Source organism: Heliangelus exortis, chromosome 3, assembly GCF_036169615.1.
Source record: "Heliangelus exortis chromosome 3, bHelExo1.hap1, whole genome shotgun sequence".
Classification (NCBI taxonomy): Eukaryota; Metazoa; Chordata; class Aves; order Apodiformes; family Trochilidae; genus Heliangelus; species Heliangelus exortis.
In genome coordinates, this window is record NC_092424.1 from 48,733,299 (window position 1) to 48,742,589 (window position 9,291).

Consider the following 9,291-nt stretch of genomic DNA (forward strand, 5'->3'; position numbering starts at 1 on the left):
ACTCTGGAAGATAGGAACTGCAGTCTAGAATCAATGTGTAAACAGCCTGCAATTTAGCAGCCTTCCACAGTTCATGGCAACAGCTTGCAGCCAAGAGCCAGAAAATGTGTGTATGACATACTTTGGAGACTAGATCATAGACAGGGGACTCCTACTACTTAATTTGGTGTGTGTATGTTGCTGTGTACCATAGTGATCTGTTTCCACTTCAGCTCCAGCTCTCCCACAGATGCCTTTCCATCAGCATAGCCAGTCCCTCAAGGTAATCCCAATACAGAAGCCACGGCTGGTTGCTCAAGATCTCTACCTTAAGTAGCCAGGTGACTGCTTGCTGCTTTTTCTTTACCTGTTTTTCAGGAATAATAGAGTTTAGAGATCAGCCCAAAAAAGGATCAGTCATCTTAATGAACAATATTACAATAACCTTGGAGGTACAAGATCATGTCCATTATTATAAGCATATGAATAGTCTCCTTGTAGAGTTATGCTTGTGTTACATATACATATTATGTGGTCTAGAACACCTATGAGCACAGTTCCATTTTCAAATGACATAACCTTTCTCAATACTTACTCCTTACTGCATGAAAATACAATTATACAAGCTCCTGAAAATTCTATGTCTTCTCCCCCTTCAAGTGGTTTTAAAGTTACTGGGAAATGGCACCTAATTCTCCTGTTTAGATTCCTTCTTTGTTTACTTGTATACCATCTGCACACTTATATAGGCACAATATTCTCAGAATATTATGGAAGGCTTAGTCTTATGAAAACATTGTGTCCAAAAGCCTTTACTATTCTGAGATAAACCTAAATAGAAAAGTTTGTAGATTCACAAATTAGTAACAGGCACATTTAATAGTTTTTGAATATGTTACTCATGAATACAAATTCCAGGTAAGCGGATTCATTTTCTTAAATTATCAGAATTTGTTTCTGTGTGGTAGCAAATTCCTTGTCTGGAAAACTTGCGGAATAAATCCTGGTCTGAGCTCTCACTTTTCAGGTTCCTTCCCATAAAACAATGAAAATTAATTTTAAAAAAATATATTTATATATTAACTGTTAGAACTGGTTTGCATGAAACTAGTCCGATGCAAACTTCAAGCCCTCTCTGAGCTCCTGCCAGCCAACCAACTATTCTTTGGAGTCTGTAACAGTTCTTTAATAAACACATGTAGCACCATATTGTGTTCCAAGTTCTCAAGAGCTTTATCTTGTTTAAAAAACAGTTTTTATGCTGTCGACATTCATGAGTATTTTGAATTTATTACTGGTTACAAGTGTCCCAGTGGCTAGAGGAGGAAAAGGGAAAGGAATAGAGCTATTAGACTGGTGTTTTGGCCAGTCTGGGTCAACAAGGGCAGCAGTGAAGTACTCGGTAAGCAGTTATTATATTTCCTTTGTAAGCATTCACATATCAGATGATTTAAACTGAAAGCAACAAGTAATCTCTGTATTTTCAATTCTAGTGCAAGTATGAATATTCAAATAAAGTGACTTTTTTTTTACCTTAATGTTCAGTGATCCTGCAGTTGTAACTATTGACTACCCTGACTGCATTAAATGGCACACAAAATATACTTTATTCTTCATTTTGAAAAGACCTAGATGTGAAAACTCAGTCTATTGCATCCATAATTAGAACTTCAGAGAGCACCAGAGAGTACTGGCCTACTGAGTATGGCCAGTGCAATTGCAGAGCTCCTTCTCACCAGGAACAACAGCAGCTTAAGTGAGGTACTGACTCTGAGTTCCAAGTGTAACAACCTTTGTTCTCTGAACTACCCCATTTTCAGCTATACATCCATTTCTTTCAAATGACATAGATTCTATCAATGTGTAAAAATAAACAAGCAAGTGGCAGGGTTTTCTTCGTCTGTATTTTTAAGCAGTCATTATGCACACAAAAGGCACATTTAATATTTGTATGGTGACCTGCAGGTTCCCTTAGTAACTATCTACTGAAACTTGTTTGTCTCTATCTGTGTTTGTCTGTGGGATGAAAGTAAACAGTAAGGCAAAGTTATCAGTTGTCAATACCTTTAAAAACTTCAGCCTGTTTGCCACATGTGACCAGCTGAATAATCCAGAGCACTGCAGGTGAGAAGACAATTGCAGACCTGTCCATGTTCATACACAACAACCACTGGAAGGAGAACATCTTCAGTTTCATTTTATTCCAGAAAGATCCTATACTGAACAAGACTTTCCTCTTTTTACACTTAATACTGCAAATGCTGAGCTCACCACTGTTTGCCTGCCAAATTACCTGAGCCAAGGTGGCATATTCTGTCAGAACAACTAAGTTAGATTTATCTTCTAATGCTTTTTCCTTTTAGTATTTTTAAGAAGAGAGCACAAATCAGTATTCATACCATTTTGGTCTCCGTGTCTTTGTAGAGCAAGCTGAACCAATCTGTTTTTCAAAGTGAAGCTCTCTGACATTTTTAAACAGCAAACCGTATAATGTAGGTGTTTCAGTCTTCATATTTAAAAAGTGTAAAATGAGAAACACGACTGTCTGTGCCTCACTAGTAGAAAGCTTCAAAGTGACTCCAGCAAAAGCCTAAAGCTAAGACTTTAATTATAGGAATTAGCAGATAAACCAGTACCCTCTATTGATTTTATCATCACATAAAAGATAAAGTTGCTCTGGAAATATACCTTTCATTTTCTATGCTTTCAAACCACATTTTTGGGTATTTAGCATAAGTGCAAGTTTCAACTTAAGGCTTTATGAAAATGAAACTAATTGATGCTTATAAAGCTATTAAATAATGGTCTTTTACATATGTAATTTTGTCTGGTTTGACTGCATATTAGGAGTTATCACTGGCAGCATCCAGCAGGCTGTTATTTTTAGAACAATGTAAGGGAAATAACAGAAACTAAGAAAAAGGGGAATAGTGCAAAGAAAGTGTTCACTGTCTGGACTGTGTAGACTTCAAGAGAGGCTAGTAATTTTTGTTTACTGCTGCACTCAGCCATGCTTTTTGCAAAGCTCTATGGATTTCATTGAAGTTCACATACAATCAGAACAAAATCTAAAGGGGCTAATTAAACTTCATCTACTGATTTGGATATAAATTTTTTTGAACAGTGCAATTCTTCTCTGCCTTTCAGAAATGCTTGCAAATACAACAACATTTTCTTTTCATCAACCAGAGAACTATAGAAGGGAAAGCTACAGAACTGTTTCTTGGCAGCTGACTAGAGTAATAAATGAGTTGCAGAGTATCACCTAGAAGAGTTTATTTCAGACTTGGAGAGCCAGTACTTTGTTCTAGGATTGCGACATATTTTAAGCAGCAATCAGTATGGCCTGGATCAGAATAGTCTGAAAATTGCATGGAAGTCAACTGAATCCACTCATTTCACCAGAAACACTTAATCTGTAAATTTAGTAATGGTGTTATCATATGCCAGAACATGAATTATGCACAGCACGTATATCCCTGTAGCAAAGAGAGATAGGGAATGTTTGCTCTAAAAGACTGTTCTAATGAGATTTTTTTAAATACTGAAAAAACTGTTAAAAGTTATATTTATGTAACAAATCCAGCTGGCATCACTTTTCACTCCAGTGCTTGTAAGTCAGATAAATAAGTTGCTGGCAGTCTTTCCTAAGTAAACAAGTTCTATTAAGGCTTCTGTATACAGCACTGGAGAATGAGTGGGGTTTTATTACATTTATTATTATGTATTTATTAATACTTGTTTTGCTGCAGCACATCTTTGTTCAAACATTACTACCTACATAAATTCAAGGAAATAGAATCCAACATATTTGATGTAGAGATCCCACTAACATAAAATGAACTCTGCATGAATCTCACAGCATTACTGTAGTCTTAACTTTAGCATTTCACTTCATTTCAATGTGATTACACCTATACGGTCCATAGGGAGCAAAAAAATAGTGAGCTTTTTTTCCTCATCCGAATTGCATTATGGATGAATTTGTCAAAACATCCCCTTGAAGCCTAACAGCAACTTCAAGGGTCTCCAGTATCCACATCAAACAAAAAAAAAGTTACTTGTATTGCTAATCCTGCTTACACTTAGGTAAAAAATGAATATGCTAACATTTAATGCTACAGAGGAAAACAGAAATGACAGTCAATCCACAGGGAGAGAGAGTGCTTTTGGCAATGAGGGATCACTGACAGTACAGGCTAGATTTTGGCTCCTAACATATCCTGTGGCAATTCCTCCAGGAAATTACTTGTGTAGTAACGTGTCATTAGCTGAGTTGTGGTAAATGACCAGATAAATTCTCTCCATCTGCTCCAGCTGCAAAACATAATACATCTGCTAACACTACCATGATGTCTCAGCTGATTAATGGCTAACTCATACTGCAGTAGTCTGCAATTATAAATTATATGGTCACACGTGTCTGAGAGCAGGTAATTCCCTTAGCAGAGTCCAGCCCCCAGATCATGATGTACAGCTGATAATACTCTCCTTACTGTCTTCAGTCTCTCCTCAGTTTCAGCTTGAGCACCGCTCTCCAAATTTTACTGCCATGGATGCAAGTGGTCACTGTAACCTGGAGCACTTCAAACCTTGAAGAATAACAGATCTTCATGTAAGCATCAGGGACTTGCTCAAGACGCAGTCGCACAGCACATGCCAGTTGGCCACTTGTTTATTTTTTCCTGAGCAGTCAGGTCTTCTAGGGAATACTCAACCACTTTGTATGTTGTTCTCAGTAACTACCATAACTAGCGTGGCGTTGTTTGTCCAACTTCTGTCAATTAAAGAGCATCCTAAAGTTCAAACAGAATATTCCAAAGGCAGGCTGTGCCCTAACTCTCTCTAAAGTAGTACTTTTCAAAGCCACTTTTGCTGAAAGTGCATCTGTGGTCAGAGCAAAATTAAAGACCAGTTACAGTTTATCTTGACTAATTGCCAAAGCACAAATGATTCCATATTCTCCACCTATTTTGAAGATATCTTAGCAACATTTTACTTCAACTATGGAGACCTTTTGTCCAACCTTGTTTAGCACTCCTATATAAAAGGTAACCTTTGGTGGAACAACATCATTTGTTCAGTGAAGAGGGAAAGGTGAAAGCAGGAGAGAACTCGGAAGCAGCTCTCATAGTGATGATGATGTGAGAAACAGCACCTTATGATTATATGTTCCTTCTCTGCTTGCCTTGGAGACAAGACAAACTGGATCTTCCACATTAAAAATGCCCTAACAATTCAGCTCTTCCTCTGAACATCTGTATCTCAATTGACCGCTTGACTGAAACCATACCAAAAAGTTTTGCATTTCATTCCAAAGCAGGAAAAAAATAGAGAAAAAAACACATTTTTTTTTCTATAATGCAGAATGACATCTTTTCAATTGACTGATATTGCTGAGTGGCACTAAACCACACAACCCACTTCACTCTGTCATTAACACTGCAACCCTGATGACAAATCTAATTAAGGCTTCAGCACCTACTGTGGATCAAAACCCTGAATCAAAACTATTCAACCACTTGAGTAAGATGAAACAAGAAAGTTGGTTATGAAGAAGCAAAAATCTTTTCAGTACTATAATTATAAATCCATACTTTAAGTACATATGCATCCAACAATTCGAAACCAAGTACTTTTTAGTCTGAGCTAGGATGTTTGTAGACATGTATCAGGGGTGGTGGCCACCCATCTTGCTGAGTCATAGGACCTCATCCTGTTGTATATGGCACAAATCAACACAATAAACCTTGTATTCCAAACCCTTGCCAGTTCCTTCCATCTTCTAAGCTCCACTGGGAATGGCAGAATATAAACAGTCCTATGGACAATACATTTCAAGTAGCTTTCCAGTGACCACAGATTAGTCCTTTTTCTACACGTGTGATTGGTCCTGTTGAGTAGCGACAACCATAACTCAAGAACAAATTGCCACAGAGACAGAAAAAGTGAAGTGCTTTCTAATGGGTTTTGTCCCTATGGTGGGTTGGAACTTGGCTAGCTGCCAGATGCCCACCCAGCCACTCTCACTCCCCCTATTCAACAGGTCAGGGAGAAAATAAGATGGAAAACCTCATAGTTTGAGGTTAAGGACAGGGCGATTGCTGAAGCGTTATCATCACAGGCAGAAAAGACTTGACTTAGGGAAAATTATTTTTATTTATTGCTAAATTAAAACAAGAGTAGAATGGTGAAAAACAAAACTAAAGACACCTTTCCCCCAACTGCCTTTCTTCCAGGCTCAACTTCACTTCTTCTTCACTCACAACCTTTTTATCTCCTGCTCCTCTGAACAGAGAGATGGGGAATGGGGGTTGTAGTGAGACAGCTTTGGTGACAGCTTTGTCTCTAGCAATCTTTTCTCCTCACACTTTTTGATACCTGCCCCTGTGCAGTCTGCAGGTGGCAAAAACCTGAGTCCTCTTCTCCATGGGATGCAGGGAACTCTCTGATCTGGTGCCTGGAGCACCTCCCTTCTTTTTCACTGATATTCAGTGTCTGCAGGGCTGTTTCTCTCACTTTTTTGTCACTTTCTCTCAGAGCTGCTGCAGTGGCTTTAACCCTCTCTTACACGTACTTTCGCAGAGCCTCCACAACCAGTAACTGAGGATCATAGGGACTGCGTTAGACCTGAGCATTGAAATCTTTCAACTTAACTGAAGTAAAGCAAGCTGCTAGTCTTCTACCTCCATGTAATTATTTTGGAGCAGGGCAAGTGTGTTCAACTCTTTGAACATGAGTTCACCTGTCATGACTCCTCTTCCAAGGGAAATGAGTTTAAGCAGTACCCACAGAACTCACAGATTACAACAAGGAGCAGGACTTCAGGAAGTTCTAAAAACAAGGCAGGTTTTGTTGCCTCAGCCAGAATGTTTTGTTTTGTTTGGGTTTTTTTGCAATCTGCCCTTTCCCTCTGCCACTGTGAAAAAAAACAGGCTTTCTTTAGGCATCCTAATCAGATGATCAAAACCAAATTTAATGATCTGGAGATTAGCCACACCTTGGATAGAAATACTATTTAATCATTTCGATATTGGTTAACATTAGATTAGAATACCTATCCAGCACATGTTCCACATTACTTGAAATGTGAACATCCAGAGATGAGTGTTCTGGGATTGTGGGGGTTTTTTGGGGTTTTTTGTGCCAACTTCCAGGCTAAGTATAAAAATCCTGTGAAACCTGGACAGTACTTGAAATTAAAAAAGACATGCAGTGCAGAACAATGAACAGGTAAGCACTGACATGACGGGAGACTCTTCTCATTTCGAAGTGACTCCTAGAAAATTGCTGAGTTTCAGGACAGTTTAGAGGATCACAGCTACATATAAAAATTGTTCTGATCTTCAATACAGGGTTGCAAAGCTGGTTGCACTGCATTTAGGTTATACAGTCACCAGAATCTCAGCAAAGACCCCCTACAATAATGACAAAGATCAATGGTAGAATCTTCTTGAAACCAGCTCATGCCACTAAGCACATACAAGAGCTCCAAGATTTTTTTTTTTTTGCTATTTATGTACTTTTAACTAGTCAGAGAAAACATCTGTATGATAAAATTAACAAATTTTCTATCAGTTAGCTAAGATCAAAAGGACAGCAAAAAGGTGACACTACCAATCACACATTGTGTCATTTGTTTTCTTGTAGGGTTTTCTTTTGTTTGTTTTTCTATAGAAACAATTTTGTGTTTTGTGCAATTCCATCTGCTGAGAAGTTAGCCTTACTGCATAGTTAAAATCAAAACCATCCTACACATCTCCATACCAAAAAACACGTACACAGTGAGATAACATATGAAACTCTTCTTGCTTAGAAGCAAATCCACCTTGCTTTGGCAGCAAGGCATCCATTCATTCCTTACTCTTGAAACACAATGACCCAAAACTCCAGACATGGTGCTCATGAACAGCCAACACAGTTCATAACAGTCATATTTTACCTTAACTAAAGTTCAGATCTCACTATGTGGCACATTATTTCCTGTTTGCTGCCAAGGCCTCCAGAATTACATGTGGATCACAACAATATAATTACAGTACTAAAGAGTACACAATATTCGACCGATTATACAACACAGAACTTTGAAACATTAACACTTGTGAACAAAGTCCAATGTATATTCATGCCAGGTCCTTGGCTGTTCATTTGTTAACCAGCCACGTAATCAGATTAGTTTTGTTATGCAGCCTACCCCTTTTGTTGGGATGTTCACGTGAAAATACTAATGCAACCCAGTTTTCATCTTGCTAGCAGAATTATCTCCAGTTAAATCACCATGAACTTGAAGACAGCTCTTTAATTACATGCTTGAAAACATACCGGGATATATAATGATCTATTTTTTGTAAGGTCATTGCAACCTTTCCTGCTACTATTCTTCTGTGGTCCTTCCATGTAATGGTGTAAAATAAATAAATAGCCACTAAAGTTTAGGATGAAAGTAAGTATCAGACCACTAAAATATCCTGAAGACAAACCCCACACTTTTTCTGAGTGATTCTAAAAACCTTGCCTTATATGAATTCACAGTCCATGAAATTCTAGGTTTTTTCCTATGCTTTGCATTAAAAACAATACATGCTTCTTTTGTATACATTGTTCTACTTCAGAAGGCTATAACCAATTTATATACCTAGTAGTGCAAGCATTGTAGAATTTTTTTTGTCAAAATAGCAGAGGTGTGGACTTTTTGTTCACATTTCATATTGCACCCGATGACTAACAATGTTTTCTCAACTACCAGCCCATTCGCAAGTTATAATGAATGCAATCAGTCATCTAATTTTGCTCCTTGCACTCCCTAACATATTTTTGTTCCCTTTCTGGCAAACACAGATGGAAACCATGCAGATGAATTCTCCATATCCAAAGGACCTTATTTTTCCTATTATTCTTAGCAAGTCTGACACCACCAGCATGCAGAGCCTACACCAAGTACATACCTTACATTCAGCAGATGACTGCATTCAACAATACTTGACTCAGAAATACAGAAAACACTTGGAGACAATTTACAGTTAAAGCACATTATAGAGCTCAAAAAGCAGTAAGACAACTCCTGCTATCATGGCAAGACTGATAAATCATCAGTAAAATGCCATTATGTTATGCTCAAGCCAGAAACTCCCAGCATTCTCACAAACAGCTCCCCAGAACTGAGTCTCAATGCTAGGACTGGATGTCTTTGTTATTTTAATCCCACTTCTCCTTTCAGTTTTCCTCTCCAGTTTGGATTACTTTTGAATATTTTAGAATATTCAGCACATGCTGAACAATCACACTACAAGAATCCCATTCTTCAAACTGGCT

The 9,291-nt window shown here is 38.0% G+C and overlaps 1 long non-coding RNA gene across 1 annotated transcript; it reads right to left on the reverse strand.

Annotated features, from left to right (window-relative positions):
• Positions 1–854: 854 nt before the first annotated feature.
• LOC139794652 (uncharacterized) lies at positions 855–8,289 on the reverse strand. The gene is made up of 3 exons (XR_011725214.1): positions 7,922–8,289; positions 2,044–4,571; positions 855–1,010 (listed from the first exon to the last, which is right to left on the reverse strand). It is a non-coding gene; the product is annotated as an uncharacterized lncRNA (long non-coding RNA).
• Between the last annotated feature and the right edge of the window lie 1,002 nt (positions 8,290–9,291).